Here is a 21,720-nt window from a genome sequence, read left to right on the forward strand (position 1 = left end):
TTGCAGTACATAGCCTAGTTGCAGGATGTAGCCTAGTTGCAGGATGTAGCCTAGTTGCAGTATGTAGCCTAGTTGCAGGATGTAGCCTAGTTGCAGGATGTAGCCTAGTTGCAGTATGTAGCCTAGTTGCAGTACGTAGCCTAGTTGCAGTATGTAGCCTAGTTGCTGTATGTAGCCTAGTTGCAGGATGTAGCCTAGTTGCTGGATGTAGCCTAGTTGCAGTATGTAGCCTAGTTGCAGTATGTAGCCTAGTTGCAGTACGTAGCCTAGTTGCAGTACGTAGCCTAGTTGCTGTATGTAGCCTAGTTGCAGGATGTAGCCTAGTTGCTGTATGTAGCCTAGTTGCTGTATGTAGCCTAGTTGCAGTATGTAGCCTAGTTGCAGGATGTAGCCTAGTTGCAGTACGTAGCCTAGTTGCAGTATGTAGCCTAGTTGCAGTATGTAGCCTAGTTGCAGTATGTAGCCTAGTTGCAGGATGTAGCCTAGTTGCAGTACGTAGCCTAGTTGCAGTACGTAGCCTAGGTTGCAGTACGTAGCCTAGTTGCAGTACGTAGCCTAGTTGCTGTACGTAGCCTAGTTGCTGTACGTAGCCTAGGTGCTGTACGTAGCCTAGTTGCAGTATGTAGCCTAGTTGCAGTATGTAGCCTAGTTGCAGTATAGGCTAGTTAGTCTCCTGAGTGGCTCAGTGGTCTAAGGCACTACATCGCAGTGCTAGCTGTGCCACTAGAGATCCTGGTTCGAATCCAGGCTCTGTCGTAGCCGGCCGTGACCGGGAGACCCATGGGGCGGCGCGCAATTGGCCCAGCGTCGTCCAGGGTAGGGGAGGGAATGGCCGGCAGGGATGTAGCTCAGTTGATAGATCATGGCGTTTGCAACTCCAGGGTTGTGGGTTCGATTCCCACAGGGGGTATGAAAAAAATAAATAATGTAAGTCGCTCTGGATAAGAGCGTCTGCTAAATGACGTAAATGTAAATGTAAATGTTGCAGGATGTAGCCTAGTTGCAGGATGTAGCCTAGTTGCTGTATATAGTCTAGTTGCAGTACGTAGCCTAGTTGCAGTACGTAGCCTAGTTGCAGTACGTAGCCTAGTTGCCGTACGTAGCCTAGTTGCAGGATGTAGCCTAGTTGCAGTACGTAGCCTAGTTGCAGGACGTAGCCTAGTTGCCGTACGTAGCCTAGTTGCAGATCGTAGCCCTAGTTGCAGCACGTAGCCTAGTTGCAGTACGTAGCCTAGTTGCAGTACGTAGCCTAGTTGCAGTACGTAGCCTAGTTGCAGTATGTAGCCTAGTTGCTGTATGTAGCCTAGTTGCAGGATGTAGCCTAGTTGCAGTATGTAGCCTAGTTGCAGTACGTAGCCCTAGTTGCGGATGTAGCCTAGTTGCAGTACGTAGCCTAGTTGCAGTACGTAGCCTAGTTGCAGGATGTAGCCTAGTTGCAGTACGTAGCCTAGTTGCAGTATGTAGCCTAGTTGCCGTACGTAGCCTAGTTGCAGTACGTAGCCTAGTTGCAGGATGTAGCCTAGTTGCAGTATAGGCTAGTTAGAGCCATAAATATTCAGCTGCCAGCTGAATTAACCAAGCCATAAGAATGTATTGCTAAACTAGTACGAATGTATTCCTGTATACTAGCTGAATATGAAATGGCTATAACACTTCTTTGCTCTTCCCTACAGGACAATGAGAAGCGGACACTGTTGCATGCAGCTGCCTATCTAGGAGATGCAGAAATTCTAGAGCTTCTCATACTATCAGGTAAGGTTATCATTGATGAGATGGATTACGCTACGACTCATGTCCGTCGGTCTTTGACTTCTGTTTTGATCCTGGTTGTGTTTGAATGTGAATGTTTACCTCATACTTATCCCCATTCAGATCTTATGTGCAGCTGATGTGTTTAAGAGGTCATTTTAATGAAGGCCATTGACAGCTGAAACGTCCCTATTTTAACTTGATAAGTGAAGCATCCAGATTTTAACTGTGAGCGACAGTCAAACCTTTTCCTTCCGAATGCCCTCATGATTTTGTGTTGCACCTCGTCTCACGTTGGCTGGGCTCCTCCTACTCCTCTCCACTCAGTGACATTTTCTTTAGAGTGATGCTGTGTAATGAAAGTCCCCGTCCCGGAATAGCGCTCTACAAGAGGCTTTCTGCGCGTTCCAAATGGCACCCTATTCCCTACATAGTGCACTACTTTTGACCTGGGCCCTGGTCAGAAGTAGTGAGCTATAAAGGGAATAGGGTGTTGTTTTGGACACATCCTTTCTGTGCTCCAGCAATTTAAAGGATGTTGCCTCATCAACCCCAGTGGCCTAACTAACCCTATAGTCTCTGTCCCCTGTCGGTCTGTCCCCTGTCGGTCTGTCCCCCTGTCGGTCTGTCACCTGTTTTTCTGTCTGTGTCCCAGGAGCCAGAGTAAATGCCAAAGACAACAAGTGGCTCACTCCTCTGCACCGGGCCTTGGCTTCCTGCAGTGAGGTACGTGTACTGATACTGTCAGCCCTCACACACACTCCTGTGCATATGTGTTTGACTGTTAAGTGTGTTGTGATTTTTAAATGCACTTTAAACAAAGTTGAACATGATTTGAACTGTGTTCCTGTAGGAGGCTGTCCAGGTGTTATTGAAACACTCTACTGACGTGAACGCCAGGGACAAGAACTGGCAAACGCCGCTCCACATCGCTGCGGCCAATAAGGCAGTCCGCTGTGCCGAGGCCCTGGTCCCTCTCCTCAGCAACGTGAACGTGTCAGACCGGGCCGGGCGCACGGCGCTGCACCATGCAGCCTTCAGTGGACACCAGGAGGTTAGCAATTAGCATGGACATGATTACACACTGTAGTCTACACTTTATACCTGTCCTATCCCCACGTTGAGCTTACTGTGCATCCGATTACTTACAATGGTTGTATGTAGGGCTGTGACGGTAATTGGATAACCGTGACATTGACGGTTTTGGATGAAGAACGCCATGAAAATAAAATAACCGTCAAAACCAAGTATGATTTTCTCTCCATAAAATGTTTTATCACCTTTTATTTTAATGTAGATATACTTTATCCATAGCGGGAGTGTTAACTCTTGATTATATGGTATTGTTTTGCTGACTTAGTTGGAGGAGATATAGACAGTTTAATAGATGGACTATCTTTTGATGCACCGCAATCACCAAATCTGCTCTATGTGCGAATAGGAGAGAATCTTTGAAGGTCAATTCAGGTTAATTGAAGAGGGGGGTAAGGTGAAAAGTGGGGACCGGGGGTAACTATAGTACCTCTAGATCTATAGCCTACAGGCTGGGGGTGGGTGGGTAGCCTCTGACCTCTGACCTTCACCTCTGACCTTTTTCATTGTTACAGTAGATCAGAGGAGTGAGGTGAAAAAGATGGCTCTCATTGCAAAAAAAACCCATAACAACCTGTTTGGGCACATTTCAGTTTCACACCTAACGACGATGGAGAACCAGATGACTTGGCCAGCCTGTTTGCAGAATATGCGCAAAACCCATAGGCTACCTACTAAAAATTCCAGCACCACAAACGGGACACCGATAAGTGGCGAGCACTGCCAGACACTGGAACTCGTGATTTAGTCATAGGAATGGTGCCTTTACGAACGGTGGAGAAACCCGCCTTCAAATAAATGCTCTGGAAATTTGACAGACTATACGAGTTACCGGGGAGAAAGTATTTGTCTCAAACAGCGGTCCCTACCTTGTTCAACAAGGTGAAGGGGGGAGGTTCAGACAGAGCTAAAGGACGTAGATTTGTTTATTTTTGCACTGAATACGGACATGTGGTCAAGTGTAAATATGACTCCTTACATGAACCTAACAGTGCACTATCTGACGAAAGACTGGACACTGAAATCCAACTGTTTGGAAACAACCTACATTCCGGAATACCACACAGCCGACAAACTCTCCGAAGCCCTGCGTTCGGAATTCCTTGACTGGGCCCTTGACGAAAATCTAATGTCCTGTATCGCCACAGACAACAGGGCCAACATTGTGGCTGAAGTGAGGCAACTGAACTGGCCTTGGCTAAATTGCTTTGGCCACAATCTCCATCTCGCTGTCACCATCAATGTGAAGCCAGAGCACAGGCCGTGTTCTAGGCCTATGTAGAACTCTGGTGGGCACTTTTTAGCAGAGCTGGCGATTTAAAAGAGGGACCTAGTAAGGCCCAGACCGAGCTGAACCTCCCAATTCACAACCTCATTCTTGTGAGAAATTACGTTTTAATAACTAAGCTGTAATAACCATTTATAGGCTATTCAATGTTAAAAGAATAAGCTATGCAAAATTATTGTTCATGAATAATTGTAATTCAGATGCCCGAGCCAATAAACAAACAAAATAGGCTAGTTTCCTTGAATCACTTAATGGTGCATTACCATAGGCCCATTGTTTTATTTAGCCAATCATACTCTAATTAAACCACTGATTTATAATGAGAATATAGAACATATTCTGGGAATCCTACATGTTACGTGTGTATACTATACCAGAAAGCATGATCATTAGCTTCTTCTGGATTGTTTTAAATCGCGTAGCCTGTCGGAAGGCAGCGGGTGCGGCGAATAGGCTTCCAAATAGATGACTGTTGAGTTGTGAATGTCAGTGAAAGAGAGGCTCAACCAGGCATATCGCAATTTTTCAAAATACAATGGAGGGAAAACAGTTTGGAAAGCAATTGGCTTATTGCTTCAAAGAGAAGAAGATGAAAATACTAATGTCTTTTTAATGATCAAAATCCTCAACTTAATTGAGGGAACAGTATTATTGGCATCGGCTATATCCCCGGTGAGTGTGGATATTCACTGTCTTTATCACTGGGTCAGTGCCACTTGAAAGTCGTGTTGAAAAAGATTCTGCTAATCTCTCTAGTCATATAAAGTGTAGTAGAATTGCGTGATTTTAAAATAATAAAAGGCCACATTTATCCAGTGAAAAGAAACCTACTCCACCACGCGCTGCATTGAACAGCCTTTTTTTGCGAACAGTGATTGAGTTATATTATTAGCCTAAATTATGACTATCCAATTTACTAATCACATTAGGAATAGTCAGCTATTTTACATAAATTCCGAGCTGGTCATGGGTGCACTTCAGCCACGCTCAAGGTCCTAAACGATATTATAACCGCGATCGATAATAGACAGTACTGTGCAGCCGTTTTCATTGACCTGGCCAAGGCTTTCGACTCTGTCAACCACCGCATTCTTATTGGCAGACTAAATAGCCTTGGTTTCTCAAATGACTGCCTCGCCTGGTTCACCAACTACTTCTCAGATAGAGTTCAGTGTGTCAAATCGGAGGGCCTGTTGTCTGGACCTATGGCAGTCTCTATGGGGGTGCCACAGGGTTCAATTCTTGGGCCGACACTTTTCTCCGTGTATATCAATGATGTCGCTCTTGCTGCTGGTGACTCTCAGATCCACCTCTACGCAGACGACACCATTTTGTATACATCTGGCCCTTCATTGGACACTGTGTTAACAAACCTCCAAACGAGCGTCAATGCCATACAACACTCCTTCAGTAGCCTCCAACTGCTCTTAAACACTAGTAAAACTAAATGTATGCTTTTCAATCGAACGCTGCTGGCACCCGCCCACCCGACTAGAATCACCACTCTCGACGGGTCTGACCTAGAGTATGTGGACAACTACAAATACCTAGGTGTCTGGTTAGACTGTAAACTCTCCTTCCAGACTCACATAAAGAATCTCCAATCCAAAGTTAAATCTAGAATTGGCTTCCTATTTCGCAACAAAGCCTCCTTCACTCATGCTGCCAAACATGCCCTCGTAAAACTGACTATCCTACCGATCCTTGACTTCGGCGATGTCATTTACAAAATAGCCTCCAACACTCTACTCAACAAACTGGATGTAGTCTATCACAGTGCCATCCGTTTTGTCTCCAAAGCCCCATACACTACCCACCACTGTGACCTGTACGCTCTTGTTGGCTGGTCCTCACTACATGTTCGTCGTCAAACCCACTGGCTCCAGGCCATCTATAAATCACTGCTAGGCAAATCCCCGCCTTATCTTAGCTCATTGGTCACCATAGCAGCACCCACCCGTAGTCTGCGCTCCAGCAGGTATATCTCACTGGTCATTCCCAAAGCCAACACCTCCTTTGGCCGCCATTCCTTCCAGTTCTCTGCTGCCAATGACTTGAACGAATTGCAAAAATCTCTGAAGCTGGAGACTCTTATCTCCCTCACTAACTTTAAGCATCAGTTGTCAGAGCACCTTACCGATCACTGCACCTGTACACAGCCCATCTGAAATTAGCCCACCCAACTACCTCATCCCTATATTGTTGTCACGATCGTCTGAGGAAACGGACCAATACGCCGCGCGTGGAGTGAACATGATGACTTTATTAAATAAAAGCAACCACGAAAACAACAAACAAATGCCGATAGTGAAGTCCTACAGTGACTAAGACTGAACCTGGAACAAAAACCCACAAACACACAGTGAAAACACACAGTATAAATATGGCTCCCAATCAGAGATAACGAGCCGACAGCTGACACTCGTTACCTCCGATTGGGAGTCATATGACTAACAAGCTACTCCAACCAAACATAGAAATACACAACTAGAATACCCAACATAGAAATACACCCAAGTGAAAAATAACAACCCTGGCTCAATAATAAAGTCCATGGAGCCAGAGTGTCACAGTACCCCCTAAAGGTGCGAACTCGGGCGCACCAGCATACAGTCTAGGGGAGGGTCTGGGTGGGCGTCTGTCCATGGTGGCGGCTCTGGCACTGGTCGTGGTCCCCACCCCACCATAGTCACTACCTGCTTACGTAGCCTCCTCCAAATGACCACCCTCCCATTTAACCCCACTGGATTAAGGGGGGCACCGGACTAAGAGGCAGCACCGGACTAAGGGGCAGCACCAGGATAAGGGACAGCACCAGACTAAGGGGCAGCACCGGACTAGGGGCAGCACCGGACTAAGGGGCAGCACCAGGATAAGGGACAGCACCAGGATAAAGGGGCGCACCAGGATAAGGGACAGCACCGGGCTAAGGGGGCAGTACCGGACTAAATGGCGGATCCTGGCTGGCTGGCTCTGGCGGATCCTGGCTGGCTGGCGGATCCTGGCTGGGCCGGCTCTGGCGGATCCTGGCTGGGACGGCTCTGGCGGATCCTGGCTGGACGGCTCATGGCTGGCTGGACGGATCTGGCTGATCCTGTCTGGCGGAAGGCTCTGGCTGATCCTGTCTGGCGGAAGGCTCTGGCTGATCCTGTCTGGCAGAAGGCTCTGGCTGATCCTGTCTGGCGGAAGGCTCTGGCTGATCCTGTCTGGCGGAAGGCTCTGGCTGATCCTGTCTGGCGGAGAGCTCTAGCGGCTCCCGGTCTGGCGGGACGGCTCTGAAGGCTCATGGCAGACGGGCGGCTTTGCAGGCTCAGTACAGACGGGCAGTTCAGGACGGCGTTGGGCAGACGGACAGTTCAGACGGCGTTGGGCAGACGGGCAGTTCAGGCGCCGTTGGGCAGACGGGCAGTTCAGACGGCGTTGGGCAGACGGGACAGTTCAGGCGCCCGTTGGGCAGACGGGCAGTTCAGACGGCGTTGGGCAGACGGACAGTTCAGGCCCCGTTGGGCAGGCGGCAGACTCTGGCCGTCTGAGGCGCACCGTAGGCCTGGTGCGTGGTGCCGGAACTGGAGTTACCAGGCTGAGGACACGCATCTCAGGGCTAGTGCGGGGAGAAGCAACAGGGCATGCTTGGCCCTGGGGGACGCACCGTAGGCCTGATGCGTGGTGCCGGAACTGGAGGTACCGGGCTGAGGACACGCATCTCAGGGCTAGTGCGGGAAGCAGCAACAGGGCATGCTTGGCCCTGAGGACGCACCGTAGGCCTGATGCGTGGTGTCGGAACTGGAGGTACCGGGCTGAGGACACGCATCTCAGGGCTAGTGCGGGAAGCAGCAACAGGGCATGCTTGGCCCTGGGGACGCACATAAGGCCTAGTGCGGAGAGCAGGAACAGGCCGGGCTGGGCTGGCGACGCGCACCGTCTCCCTGGTGCGGGTGGCCGGAACAGGCCGGGCCGGGCTGGCGAAGCGCACCGTATCCCTGGTGCGTGAGCAGGAACAGGCCGGGCTGGGCTGGCGGCGCACCGTATCCCTGGTGCGAGTGGCCGGAACAGGCCGGGCCGGGCTGGCGAGCGCACCGTATCCCTGGTGCGTGAGTAGGAACAGGCCGGGCTGGGCTGGCGACGCGCACCGTATCCCTGGTGCGAGTGGCCGGAACAGGCCGGGCCGGGCTGGCGAAGCGCACCGTATCCCTGGTGCGTGGAGTAGGAACAGGCCGGGCTGGGCTGGCGACGCGCACCGTATCCCCTGGTGCGAGTGGCCGGAACAGGCCGGGCCGGGCTGGCGGCGCACCTTATCCCTGGTGCGTGGAGTAGGAACAGGCCGGTCCGTACCGGAACACACACCACTGGCCTCAACCGAGGATCAGGAACGGGCCGGACCGGACTGGCAACACACATCAGTCTTTCACGCCGTGCCACAAACACTTCCCTCCCTCTACTCGCCAATGGCTCCCGTACTCCGTTAGCCTTCTCTCCTTTTCTCCCTGTGGCAGCCTCCTGCTGCCCAGCCGCCCAAGCCATGTGCCCCCCCCAAAAAACTTTTTGGGGTTGCCTCTCGTCCTTCCAACGATGGCCCTGCTGACGCCGTTGCTCCTCTCTCGCCAGGGCCTTGATTCTCCCCCAAGGTCCCTTGCCCCCGAGCATGTCCTCCCAGGACCACGATTTGCCCACCTGGGCCATCGCCAGCCTCTCGATCTCCTTGCCAGGCGCTTCCTCCCATGTCCAGCTGTCTTGCTCCTGGACACGCTGCTTGGTCCTTCTATGGTGGGTTTTTCTGTCACGATCGTCTGAGGAAACGGACCAATACGCCGCGCGTGGAGTGAACATGATGACTTTATTAAATAAAAGCAACCACGAAAACAACAAACAAATGACGATAGTGAAGTCCTACAGTGACTAAGACTGAACCTGGAACAAAAACCCACAAACACACAGTGAAAACACACAGTATAAATATGGCTCCCAATCAGAGATAACGAGCCGACAGCTGACACTCGTTACCTCCGATTGGGAGTCATATGACTAACAAGCTACTCCAACCAAACATAGAAATACACAACTAGAATACCCAACATAGAAATACACCCAAGTGAAAAATAACAACCCTGGCTCAATAATAAAGTCCATGGAGCCAGAGTGTCACAATTGTTATTTATTTTGCTCTTTTGCACCCCGGTATCTCTATTTGCACATAATCTCTTGCACATCTAGCATTCCAGTGTTAATACTATTGTAATTATTTTGCACTATAGCCTATTTATTGCCTTACCTCCATAACTTGCTACATTTGCACACAGTGTATATATATTTTCTGTTGTATTTTTGACTTTATGTTTTTTTACCCCATATGTAACTCTGTGTTGTTTTTATCGCACTGCTTTGCTTTATCTTGGCCAGGTCGCAGTTGTAAATGAGAACTTGTTCTCAACTGGCTTACCTGGTTAAATAAAGGTGAAAACAAAAAACTAAACAAAAATAAGTTTGCAAATGTGATGATGCATGGAATGCTTGATATTTTTCATGGAGAAAATTAGCTTCCCCAAACTTGAGAGCAAGACTGGCCTAAACGCGCTAATGTTTTCCTTTGCTAATGTCCGTCCCGCCCCCCTGTCAGCTGTCAGTTTGGTCGATGACCACGTACATAAGACACGCCAATCACCGACACCTGAAGTTCCATGACCATCACAGCCCTAGTTGTATGCTTGAGTTTGTTCAGAGGAGGCTTTGAATAAAATCCGATCTGAGTGTGAAATGCCTTACTGAGGGTAAATGGAAGCTCCTCTTGTGCCCGGCTCAGCCTTATACAGTTTAAGGTACTTTACCGTATCCATTTCAGTAAGGCCAGATTGTCCAAATTCTACCCAAATATTGATGGTACATGTGACAGGTGTAAAAGCTCCTTGGTGGACTTGACCCACATGTTCTGGTCCTGTCCCCGTCTGGCAGATTAGTTGTCCACTATTTAAAACCCTTTCTGAAGCATTTGATATAAAGTTGCAGCCTAGTGCAGAAATTGCTATTTTTGGAGTACCAAACAACAATCCTTCTCTGACCAATAGACAGCTAGATGCCATTGCCTTTGCCTCCCTGTTAGCCCGCAGAAGGATTTTATTGGATTGGAAATCTATCAATCCTACCTTAGCCTCTCTTTGGCTCAAAGATCTGAAGCTGTTCCTAAAATGAGAAAAAAATGAAGTTACCATTCGAGGGTCAACCAACTCATTTTATTCCTCCTGGGACCCGATGATATCCTATTTTGAACAGCTCCAAACACTTCCTCCAGATTAGTACTCTTGGCCCCACCTTGAGATTACTGCTATATAGGCCTATAAAATCACTTAATCACCTGAAATTGTTAGGCTATTACATTTTTGCTTGAAGTAACGTTGTTGTATACTTTTGTTTTGTTTTCTGACATGTAACTCAATTACTTTCCCTTTCTTTTTAAATGTGTTTGGAGGCATTCTGGGGGGAGGGGAGGTCAAAGGGGGACTAAAAGGGGAGAAATGTACCATGTCTTTACATGTTATCTTTCATTCATTGTGAATACAAAATATATAATTTTAAAGGGAAGGCTTTGAAGCCAGATTTAGCGGATTTTGCTGTTTAGTTTTCCTCAACCTGTGTTTTGTTTCTCTCTCCTCTCCCTGTTAGATGGTGAGGCTGCTTCTCTCCAGAGGAGCCAACATTTATGCCTTTGACAAGAAGGATCGCCGAGCAATCCACTGGGCTGCTTACATGGGTGATGAGTTTACCACATCATTTACATTCTGACTAATGTCCTTTATACCAATGAATGAATGAATGAATGAATGGACTGTGTGTTAGTCTCACAGCTCAGCTGTATGAGCCACGTCTAGTGTGTTATTATGTCAGAATCATGTACTAAGTAGGTTGATTAGATGTTTTCAGTTGTACTAACATGATGTAGGTGTTGCTTATGGTGCTGTGTACCACTGTAAACTAATCTATCTCTCCCTCTCTCTGCCTATCTCTGGTTGTATCTCTCTCTCTCTCTCTCTCTCTCTCTCTCTCTCTCTCTCTCTCTCTCTCTCTCTCTATTTATCCCTCCCCCTCTCTCTCTACCATAGGGGCACATTGAGGTGGTGAAACTGCTGGCCTCTCATGGATCAGAGGTGTCCTGTAAAAACAAGAAGGCCTACACCCCTCTCCACTCTGCAGCCTCCAGTGTTATGATCAGTGTGGTCAAGTACCTCCTGGACCTTGGTGTGGATGTGAGTCAACACGCATTCAAATATGTAGGGGGTTTTCATAATAGTAATGAAGAGAGAGAGGTTAGAGCCAGTGATTTGGACCAGGGGGTTTTCATAACCAAGTAATGAAGAGAGAGAGGTTGGACCAGGGGGTTTTCATAACCAAGTAATGAAGAGAGAGAGGTTGGACCAGGGGTTTTCAGAACCAAGTAATGAAGAGAGAGGTTGGACCAGGGGGTTTTCAGAACCAAGTAATGAAGAGAGAGAGGTTGGACCAGGGGGTTTTCATAACCAAGTAATGAAGAGAGAGAGGTTGGACCAGGGGGTTTTCATAACCAAGTAATGAAGAGAGAGAGGTTGGACCAGGGGGTTTTCATAACCAAGTAATGAAGAGAGAGAGGTTGGACCAGGGGTTTTCATAACCAAGTAATGAAGAGAGAGAGGTTGGACCAGGGGGTTTTCAGAACCAAGTAATGAAGAGAGAGAGGTTGGACCAGGGGGTTTTCAGAACCAAGTGATGAAGAGAGAGAGGTTGGACCAGGGGGTTTTCAGAACCAAGTAATGAAGAGAGAGAGGTTGGACCAGGGGGTTTTCAGAACCAAGTAATGAAGAGAGAGAGGTTGGACCAGGGGGTTTTCAGAACCAAGTGACCTGATCAGGAATGTATTGTTTTGTTCTCCCCCCCCTCTCTCTCTCTCCACTCTTTTCCCTCCCTTGCTCCCTCCAGATAAATTAGCCCAATGGGTACGGTAACACCCCCCTCCACGTGGCATGCTACAACGGGCAGGATGTGGTGGTGAATGAGCTGATCGAGTGCGGCGCCAACGTGAACCAGGTGTACGAGAAGGGTTTCGCCCCACTCCACTTCACGGCCGCCTCGCGCCATGGGGCGCTCTGCCTGGAGCTGCTGGTGGGCAACGGGGCCCTCGTCAACATCAAGGTGAGGAGACCGGATGACCAACACTGTGTCTGAACTAAATAACACCCTATTCCCTATGTAGTGACTACTTTTGACCAGGGGCCCATAGAGCAAGGAGCCGTGATGACACTGCCTGTGTCCCAAATGGCACCCTGTTCCCTTTATAAGTACACTACTTTGGTTCAAAAAGTAGTGTACTTATAGGAATAGGGTGCCATTTGGGACGCACACACTGACGCAGCACATGGCTTAGTATTTGGCCCTGGTCTACATTAAAATACCAATGGAATAGGCCTAACAATGCAAACTAAATGCAATCAAGCGCTCCTCCAATACGTGTTTGATTTTGCCTGTGGTCAGCAGCACAGACTGCCGTGTGAACCATCTTTGTCTTTCTATCTGCAGAGTAAAGATGGAAAGACCCCCCTCCACATGACGGCCATCCACGGACGCTTCTCCAGATCTCAAGCCATCATCCAGAATGGTGAGTCGCTGTGAATGCTCTCAACTGAATATATATGAACCAGTAGGCTCTTCAGCATTGTCTTTTGTCTTCAAACCATGATTCACTGGCACAGAGCAATGTTACTTGCAATGTGGTTGAACATGAAGCTTCATGAGGCCTCTAGGGTCAAGTGGTTGACGTGTGTGTGTGTGTGTGTGTGTGTGTTCTGTAGGTGCTGAGATCGACTGTGAAGAAAAGAATGGAAACACACCTCTGCACATCTCTGCTCGCTACGGCCATGAGTTACTCATCAATACACTCATCACGAACGGAGCTGACACAGCCAAGTGAGAACACACACAGTTTCCAGCAAAAATGCAACATGCATCTGCAATTCTGTCATTGACCGAATTCCCGCTTGGAGACTATGCTCAACACATTGTGGTGTGTGGGGGATTGATAGACAGGGCATTGCAGCATGCTGATGTGTTGATCTGCTGTGGGGTTTAATGAGGACTGTGATGTGGTGCTGTTTCCAATCTTAGCTGAATCAACTGGAAGTCGCTCTGGATAAGAGTGTCTGCTTAAAGTCTAAAATGTAAAAATGTGTTGCAGGCGAGGCGTCCATGGGATGTTCCCCCTCCACCTGGCTGCTCTCAGTGGGTTCTCTGACTGCTGTCGGAGCTCCTCTCATCAGGCTTTGATATAGACACCCCTGACGACTTTGGAAGGACCTGTTTACATGCTGCAGCAGCTGTTGGGTGAGTGGACTGGTCCAGGCTTTACACCAAGGAATATTTAGTTCATGAACTGGAAAGCCACCAGAAAGAACAAACACATATTCACACTCTTACATTTCACATTGTTTAGCAGTATTAAAAAATCGTATAGATCATTAGTGCGGTATCATTTCTGTATAATGTGGTTCCATGCCATGGTGGTATTGACTTGCGCTCTGGTCTAAATTGTCTTTATATCTTCTTGAAAGAGAAGAGAAACCTGCAAACTGCTCTTGCTAGTATCACTTTTTATTATTGCTTTTATTAGCATTATAAAAACAGTGATACTAGCAAGAGCAGTGTCCGGGTTTCTCTTTTCTCTAAGGTTCTCATTGTTACCATCCACCTGATAGCTCAGAGTGAAAGGGCCTTTCTGAACTTGATATCTTGTTACCATCCACCTGATAGCTCAGATGTACGAGAGCCTTTCTGAACTTGATATCTTGTTACCATTCACCTGATAGCTCAGATGTACGAGGGCCTTTCTGAACTTGATATCTTGTTACCAGGAACCTGGACTGTCTGAATCTGCTGCTCAACACAGGGGCAGACTTCAACAGAAAGGACAGCTTCGGAAGGTCTGTCTGTGGCATCAAATAACTTTCATATGTGATCTTTATGATAATGGGGAATATAGTATAGGGGCATATAGGAATTATTATGGGAAATATTGGGCGGCAGGTAGCCTAGCGGTTAAGAGCGTTGGGTCAGTAACCGAAAGGTTGCTGGTTCAAATCCCCTAGCTGACTAGGTGAAAAATGTGTCTATGTGCACTGCAGCAAGGCACTTAACCCTAATTGCTCCTGTAAGTCGCACTGGATAAGAGTGTCTGCTAAATGACGTAAATGTAAAATGTAAATGTTTTACAGCTCCAATAAGCTGTTTCTGTTGTTGATGTTGAATGGTTTCTGTGCGTTCTTCTAGGAGTCCTCTGCATTATGCGGCAGCCAATTGTAACTACCAGTGTCTGTTTGCCTTGGTGGGGTCTGGGGCCAGTGTGAACGATCTGGATAAAAGGGGTTGCACCCCGCTCCACTACGCTGCTGCCTCCGACACAGACGGAAAGTACGTCTCACACCTCTCTTACTGTTGTGTGTGTTGTGGTGCCATGACCTTTCACATTTCACTGTAGTCTGGAGAGTATGTTGTGGTGCCATGACCTTTCACATTTCACTGTAGTCTGGAGAGTATGTTGTGGTGCCATGACCTTTCACATTTCACTGTAGTCTGGAGAGTATGTTGTGGTGCCATGACCTTTCACATTTCACTGTAGTCTGGAGAGTATGTTGTTGGCCGTGTTTGAATACATACTAGTGTTAAATCTGCAGTGTGAAAGCTTGGCCACGTCTCCTTTGGGAAAGTGTCTCTGCTTGCTTATCTGTCTGTCTTGATGTTGGTATAATGATTAGTGAACTCTTGACCTCTGACCTCTAGGTGTCTGGAATATTTGCTGCGAAACGACGCTAACCCAGGGATCAGGGACAATCAGGGCTACAACGCAGTCCATTACGCGTCTGCGTACGGACACCGCCTCTGTCTGGAGCTGGTGAGTCAGAACCACAGGGGACTAGACGCCCTGCATTCACAGACCATTTTGTCTGCGTCCCAAATGGATGTAGGGCCCATATGGCTCTGGTCAAAAGTAATGCACTATATAGGGAATAGGGTGCCATTTGGGACAGACGTTGATATTCAGTAGGTTTTAAGGTGTGGTTGCATGTTTGTCGTGGCCGCATCGTCACTCTTGATGTTCTTTTTCCAGATTGCAAGTGAAACACCTTTAGATGTGGTAAGTACCAGTTGGTTACTTTTCCTCACACTAGCTTGTTTAAGATACGAATGCAGCACCCCAGTATGTCTGCAGGGGCTGGTCACTGAGATTTACAACATGAAACATGCTACTAGACTAACCTTCAAAGTAAATATGTTACAAGTCTAAACTGGCCCGTCCTTGTCTTTCCCCAGCTAATGGAAACCTCAGGGACAGACATCCTGGAACGACTCTGATGTCAGAGCTCCCATCAGCCCCCTACACTTAGCTGTGAGTAAAGCCTACCTGCTCCTGTAGGGGTCTCGCCACATGACAAATGGCACCCTATTCCCTATTTAGTGCACTACTTTTGACCAGAACCTTATGGGCCCAGATCAAAAGTACTGCACTACATGGGAAATAGGGTGCTATCTGGGATGCAGGCATGGTGTTGTTTTTCCACGAAAAGTTGATTGTCCAGACACTCACACACCATGTTCCTATCTGTTCCTGATTAGTGTAAAATACATGCATGTTTTGACACGGTGATGATGAGGATGATTTCCTTATTTTGCCATTTGAGTTAATCAACCTCCAACAGAGGAGTAGTAGTGTGTTTGTTTCTAAATCTCACGCTTGGCAGGGACCTTCGATGTTGATGCTGGGCGGGAGAAAAAATGGGCACCCGATTTGAGAGACACTGGTCTACTTTAGGGGTCTAGGACTGTTTCTGTTCAGGCATACCACTGGTCTACTATAGGACATTGATTATATTAAGAGTGTATTTCTGTTCAGGCGTACCACTGGTCTACTATAGGACATTGATTATATTAAGAGTGTATTTCTGTTCAGGCGTACCACTGGTCTACTATAGGACATTGATTATATTAGGAGTGTATATCTGTTCTGGCATACCACTGGTCTACTATAGGACATTGATTATATTAGGAGTGTATATCTGTTCAGGCATACCACTGGTCTACTATAGGACATTGATTATATTAAGAGTGTATTTCTGTTCAGGCATACCACTGGTCTACTATAGGACATTGATTATATTAGGAGTGTATATCTGTTCAGGCATACCACTGGTCTACTATAGGACATTGATTATATTAGGAGTGTATTTCTGTTCAGGCGTACCACTGGTCTACTATAGGACATTGATTATATTAGGAGTGTATATCTGTTCAGGCATACCACTGGTCTACTATAGGACATTGATTATATTAAGAGTGTATTTCTGTTCAGGCGTACCACTGGTCTACTATAGGACATTGATTATATTAGGAGTGTATTTCTGTTCAGGCGTACCACTGGTCTACTATAGGACATTGATTATATTAGGAGTGTATATCTGTTCAGGCATACCACTGGACTTTGCTTCAGACTGTGTGTTTGTTTCCATTCAGGCGTACCACGGCCACCACCATGCTATGGAGGTCCTGGTTCAGTCTCTGCTGGATCTAGACGTGAGGAACAGCCAGGGGCGCACCCCTCTGGACCTGGCTGCCTTTAAAGGCCATGTGGAGTGTGTTGACGTCCTCATCAACCAGGGAGCCTCCATCCTGGTTAAAGACTTCACCCTGAAGAGGACCCCCATCCACGCTGCAGGTACGCATAGGATATCACGTAAGACCTAGAGATTCTGTAATTCAAAAGTTTTCCTTACCAAGATGGACATCTGTTTGGTCATGTTGCTAGGATGCCAATGTCCACTCTAGGGATATTATATAGCATAGTGTGAAAATGCCCACTACACACTGATCTAAGGTCATTTTTTGTCATTATTGCTGAGGATCTGGGGAGGGTAAGCTGATCCTAGATCAGTGCACAGGGGGACTTCTATCCAGAGCCAGGTACACAGCTAGCAGGTGACAGGCTTCGAGGGCCTCAGCCCCAAAATGTTTTATTATCTGCTGTGTTAACATCATGAGGATGTCATCTACCGATACCACTGTTCTAGAAATCTGTCTGTTCATGTGAAGGTAATAGTCGTCCAGCAATCAGCTCATATCCTCTCTGTTTAGCCTCCTCTAGCTACCAACGGTCAATCATCTACATTTAAACGGTCAATCATCTCACATTCTTATATCCTCTCTGTTTATCCTCCTCTAGCTACCAACGGTGATTCGGAGTGTTTGCGTTTGCTGATTGGAAATGCTGACCTCCAGAGTGCAGTGGACGTTCAAGAGGGGAATGGACAGTAAGTCAATTGGGTTTTGGATACAATTCCTGAAATAAAGAGATTTTGACACTAGGTCTACGTCCCAAATGGCACCCTATGCCCTACTTGGTGCACTACTTTAAACCAGAACCCTATGGGCTCAGGTCAAAAGTAGTGTACCATATAGGGAATAGGTTGCCATTTGGGACTCAGCCTGGTTATTACCAGTTTGTAATATGACCTTGTTGTCTTGTGTATCAGAACCCCTCTGATGCTCACTGCTCAACAAGGGAGCCAGAGTAGAAGCCAAAGACAAGTGGGGCAGAACAGCGCTACACAGAGGGGTGAGGAGGAGAGCTGGCTGTATACGCTCACACACAGAAAGAGACGGGGAGGCTCAAATATACATATTATCTTCAGAAAAGTAGTTGTCCATGGGTAGTGGTGTATTCATCCCTGTAGGGGGACCTGCCTCCAGACATCATTTGTAATAATTGATGATTCATTATTATATCATTGATTATTAGTTATTTCAAATCCATTCTTGTCTCCCAGCCCTTCCTCCCAGGCGGTGACGGGTCATGAGGAGTGTGTGGAGGCCCTGCTGCAGCACAGCGCCAGCTTCCTGGTTCGGGACTGTAAGGGGGCGGACCCCTGTCCACCTGGCGGCGGCATCCGGACACATCGGGGTGCTGGGGGGCTCCTACACGCCGCCCAGTCAGTGGAGACCCTCCCCGTCATCACAGACAACCAGGGCTACACGCCACTACACTGGGCCTGCTACAGCCGTGCGTACTGGACTAACGGAACACTAGATCTTTTCTGATTTTCTCTCTTCAGCACCGTAAACATGTCCCTGAATTAGGCAGGCCATACAACGGTACGTACTGACTAACTGGACTGTAGCTCTGTTCTCTCCTCCATGAAGTGTACACTCATTCACTCCCCTCTTGTGGCTTGGAAAAGCATTCGATTGGTGTGGACAGAGCCATGTGGGGGAATGAACAAGACTACAACAGAATTAGGGGTTATGACTCTCAGTGGAGGACCTTACACTGAAACAGGACTTTGTCAGGGATTGACATAGCATATGTTGTAGCTAAAACATATTTTGTGACTTCACCATTGTCAGATGTGTAGCTTTCTCTGAGAGTATTGTTGTGGTCTGCAGCGACGTCATCTTTTTCCTGTATGAATCAATCTTCCACTAGGCCATGACACGTGTGTAGAGGTGCTGCTGGAACAGGAGGTTTTCCACAAGACCGAGGGCAACTCGTTCAGCCCCTCCACTGAGCTGTGATCAATGACAACGAGGGGGCTGCAGAGATGCTGATTGACACTCTGGGGCCGGTATTGTCAACGCCACTGACACCAAGAACCGGTAACTACAGCACATGACAAAGTCCTTTTCTTCTGGAGAATAATGTTGTCTTGGGAATAAAATGACCTCTGGGGGTTGGATGAGGGATTGTAGATTACTTTTAATACATCTATTAGTGATTTTATATTTCTATGGTATAAACAGGGTTAATTGAACAAACTTGTTTATAACAGTCCTACATGATGTCGGTGAAATAAGTTTCCTCTCTCTCCAGGACCCCCCTGCATGCGGCGGCTTTCACGGACCACGTGGAGTGTCTTCAGCTGCTGCTAGGCCACAACGCCCAGGTCAACTCCCCCGATGCCTCCGGGAAGACCTCCCTCATGATGGCTGCTGAGAACGGACAAACCAACGCTGTCGGTACGCAGCCCCCTCTCCTCCGCTTTGCCTCGCCCAGCCGGCTTAAGTTCAACATGTCTGTTTTACATTTTAATAAGTCGCTTCATTTCCTAATTGAGTTTCTTTATGTTTCTCTGTCTGTGTCAGAGCTGTTGGTGAGCAGTGCCAAAGCAGAGCTCACCCTGCAGGATCTGCAGTCAAGAACACTGCTCTTCATCTGGCCTGCAGTAAGGTGAGCATCCCCACATGAAGATGACGTTCATCAGAACAGTTGGCTCTCTCTGGTTAAAATTTTGGTCTGACATGTTTGACTCTGGTTTTTAAAGGGGCATGAAACCAGTGCCTTGTTGATATTGGAGAAGATTACAGACAGGAACCTCATCAACTCGACTAACGCAGCCTTACAGACGTACAGTGGGGAAAAAAAGTATTTAGTCAGCCACCAATTGTGCAAGTTCTCCCACTTAAAAAGATGAGAGAGGCCTGTAATTTTCACCATAGGTACACGTCAACTATGTTAGACAAATTGAGATTTTTTTTCTCCAGAAAATCACATTGTAGGATTTTTAATGAATTTATTTGCAAATTATGGTGGAAAATAAGTATTTGGTCACCTACAAACAAGCAAGATTTCTGGCTCTCACAGACCTGTAACTTCTTCTTTAAGAGGCTCCTCTGTCCTCCACTCGTTACCTGTATTAATGGCACCTGTTTGAACTTGTTATCAGTATAAAAGACACCTGTCCCCAACCTCAAACAGTCACACTCCAAACTCCACTATGGCCAAGACCAAAGAGCTGTCAAAGGACACCAGAAACAAAATTGTAGACCTGCACCAGGCTGGGAAGACTGAATCTGCAATAGGTAAGCAGCTTGGTTTGAAGAAATCAACTGTGGGAGCAATTATTAGGAAATGGAAGACATACAAGACCACTGATAATCTCCCCTCGATCTGGGGCTCCATGCAAGATCTCACCCCGTGGGGTCAAAATGATCACAAGAACGGTGAGCAAAAATCCCAGAACCACACGGGGGACCTAGTGAATGACCTGCAGAGAGCTGGGACCAAAGTAACAAAGCCTACCATCAGTAACACACTATGCCGCTAGGGACTCAAATCCTGCAATGCCAGACGTGTCCCCCTGCTTAAGCCAGAACATGTCCAGGCCCGTCTGAAGTTTGCTAGAGTGCATTTGGATGATCCAGAAAGGATTGGGAGAATGTCATATGGTCAGATGAAACCAAAATAGAACTTTTTGGTAAAAATTCAACTCGTGTTTGGAGGACAAAGAATGCTGAGTTGCATCCAAAGAACACCATACCTACTGTGAAGCATGGGGGTGGAAACATCATGCTTTGGGGCTGTTTTTCTGCAAAGGGACCAGGACGACTGATCCGTGTAAAGGAAAGAATGAATGGGGCCATGTATCGTGAGATTTTGAGTGAAAACCTCCTTCCATCAGCAAGGGCATTGAAGATTAAATTCTCTTCTCAATGTGTCCACAAATGTTTCTCTCTAGTCCACTGCTTGGTTATTGTCTTAACTTTGTATCTCCTAGCCTGTGTTATTTCATGTTTTTCACCAAAAGTGTTATAGTAAACGGTGATGCTCCTGAAGTGACCCTCTGCTGTTCTGTTTAAACCCCTCAGCTTACACGCCTGCCTTGGCCTGCGCCCCCAACAAAGACGTGGCGGACTGCCTGGCGCTGATCCTGGCCACCATGATGCCCGTGTCCCCCTGCAACCCTGCGCCCAGCCTGTCCTTCAGTGCCATTAACCACTACACCACCAGCCCCTCCAAGAGTGTGACCTTCGACAGCCTGCCCGTGCTGCGCAGCGAGCACAGCTCCTACTGCAGCTTCAACAACATCGGCCACCGCGACCACGATGGAGGCTTCTACAAGGATGAGGAACTCAACGACTCAGACTCAGAGACGTACTGAGGGTGGTGGTGGTCGCTGCCCAGGAGCGGAGCCAAGGGCAGGCGGATGGACAGTGAAGTGGGGCAGAGGCCACAAACAAATCCACACATACACACCGTGTCTTAAATCACCACAGCCAGCTTTGGGAGGGCACGAGCCGAGACAGTCCGCACAGGGAGCCTTAAGAGTCCCGCAGATGGAGAGAGAGAAATGGAGGGAGGGAGGGAGGGAGAGGGGGAGGCACAACAGGCTGGCTGGCCACACTCATCCTCTCGTACCACCAGGTGTCCTTCCAGCAGATACTGGACTTCAGAGGAACTGCTGCTGCTATACCCCACCTTTACCTTTACCCACAAAGGTCCTAAACGGTAGAAACTGTCCAGCCAACAGACAGACGGACACCTTATGACGGCAATAACCTGTAGTCCAAGGGGATAGTAGCACTTCACTGAGTGAAAAACAGACATGGACCAAAAGATGTGGAAGAAGCCTTTTCAAAACCTGCTTTGACAGTAGAAATGGGATTGAGCGTTTTGGGCTGAGAAAAAACATAAGGAGTGATGTTTCATTTAAGTTTTATGAGAGTGATGGTCATGTTTATCCGCACACTAAGACAGTCAGAATGCACCTAGCCTCTTGTCTGTAATCCATGTGGGAGGAGGGGAAATCATTTAT

General features: G+C 47.7%; 1 pseudogene; it reads left to right on the forward strand.

The window, feature by feature from the left end:
* The first annotated feature begins 1,640 nt into the window (after window positions 1-1,640).
* Window positions 1,641-21,215, forward strand: LOC121562218 (annotated as a pseudogene).
* The last annotated feature ends 505 nt before the right edge of the window (window positions 21,216-21,720 follow it).

This window comes from Coregonus clupeaformis, unplaced genomic scaffold (genome assembly GCF_020615455.1).
Source record: "Coregonus clupeaformis isolate EN_2021a unplaced genomic scaffold, ASM2061545v1 scaf1956, whole genome shotgun sequence".
NCBI lineage: Eukaryota > Metazoa > Chordata > Actinopteri > Salmoniformes > Salmonidae > Coregonus > Coregonus clupeaformis.